Raw genomic sequence first — 2233 nt, 5'->3', positions numbered from 1 at the left:
TTTATCTATCTATGTCGGTTTCCTTGTTGATATCGGTAGGCATACAACGTTGACGCCGGTACGCATACAACGTTGACTCCGGTACGCATACAATGACAGATCTCTATTCACATACGCGATGACTAATCACAATCGACCCAATGTTCAAAAACCTTTGAAACGTAAAGATATATAAACATTTTCATTTTCGATTTATTTTGCGATTACTATAACTTACCCTACGGCACATGTTTCCAGTTGAAAATAGCCCATTTCGGGAACTGCGGTGTGAAATGGCAATGGGAAAACTCTTACACCATTCTTCTCGAATCGAGTTGGAGTTTGACTCAGCTCACGGACCTGCCCTAGAGCAGTACTACCCATCATTATTATTATTATTATATATGTATATACATACATTATTTGTATATAAGAAAACTTCACCTCCATCGCGTGCACGGGGCGCATCTTTTTCAGAAATATCAATTAATTATCCGATTGTTTTAATAAAAAAATCTATGAAAATGATAGGTTATCGTGATCTTAACGAGGTATGAATGCAATGGCCATTTCGTGCAAATCTCTTCAACGCGGAAGAGCGCTCGTTCACACAAGACAGGCGGCGGTAAACTCAGGTAACTCAGGTAACTCAGGTAACTCCTTAATTTCCCTGCCGCGCGCATCTTCGTTTACTCTCACAAACAGACGCAAAATCATAAAATGCAACGCAGAGTTGTCCATTGACTTTTTGCGTCACATTTACAATATTTTATTTACCTTTCGCTTCTATCCATTACTTTCTCTTCTATTTTATCTTTTCCATTTTGAATATTCTATTTACCATAGTTTATAACTCGTGTGCAAAATAAATAAATGTTATTGATCCTATGCATTGCGCAATAACCGCAGGCCTGTGCAAAAATTACCATAATTCTGAACAATATTTTAACTACGATGTAAATGAGTCATGAATAATACTATGTATGAGCTGTGAACGATATTTGCTAGTAATAAAATGTAAAATAATATAAACTTTGTTTTACTTCCAATTTCATTGCATTCATAATAATAAACATTAAATGAATTTAATTAAATGCTTTCATATATATAAAACACATAATTTTTTTTTATATATTCCCAATTCCTTCACATTTAGTTTCAATTTAGTCATATTTTGTAGCTATAAAAGAAATATCCTTTTTAAATTATATGTTTTTAATAAAAAGATAATATAGCTGCAAATAATGTTTAAATTAAAATAATATGTACAGAAATTGGGAATAGAGATAACAATATAATTCCAAGTAAAAATAGCCAAGTATAAATTTTTTAGATTTGCTAAACTAGTAAAAAGAATTTTTAATAATAAATTTATCAAATTCAGATTGGATACCCATAGGGCGGCCTGTAAAAGGCACGACATTAATTACATTCTGATATCGATATTAGTGATGTAAAAAAATATGTTTTTATTATTGAAATAACTCATTCAATTCAAATATTGAGAAGAAAATGAACTTTACCGCAACCAATAAATAATTTGAAAAAGAAAATTAAAATCATAAAAAATACAAGCTTGAAATTGTGGTCTAAAAATCTACACATATAAGTTTAGATTGTATGAGTAGTCGACGTACGTGGTTTACAAACCATTATTAATTTAGGACTAAATAGAACTGTATTTAATATACTTCAGATTGTCCAATATGGGTCAAATATTTGTTGTATGATTCGTTGCAATTTAAAAATTAACGTTAAAAGATGTCCTGGTCTTTATTTGCAAAAAGCCTCCAATACATAGTCGATTTTTACTCTATCTATCATACCACCAAGTATCCGAGTATTTACACAAAAAAAATATTGCAATGCAAGAAAAGGTATATATATTGATGCCAACTTTGGACTGTAATTATGATCTTAGTAATACCAACTAAGCTCCCAAATATTCTTGTAAATCATTGTAAACATGTTTGGTCTAGAGTTGTACTGGCGAAACACGACTTCTCCTGTTGGCCTTTTTGCTTGTCTCTGGTAAATTTTGCTCTACTTTTTGACAAGAAAGTTTAGAATTTAGTTTGCCCATATGTGACCAACTCATAATGAATAATAAAACCATATTTCCACTAAATGATTTCTACTAGTCGTTAATCCTGGTTTACCATAACAGTTTTACCACATCTTTTTCACCACAATCACTTTCATTAAGGGTTATCGTTTACAATTCACTTCTTTTCTCTAAGGTAGTTTTTCGTTT

This window comes from Ctenocephalides felis, unplaced genomic scaffold (genome assembly GCF_003426905.1).
Source record: "Ctenocephalides felis isolate EL2017-DRISC unplaced genomic scaffold, ASM342690v1 CF-g0.4_SCAFFOLD_01170, whole genome shotgun sequence".
Taxonomy (NCBI): Eukaryota; Metazoa; Arthropoda; class Insecta; order Siphonaptera; family Pulicidae; genus Ctenocephalides; species Ctenocephalides felis.
Note: the sequence above shows the minus strand (reverse complement) of the source record.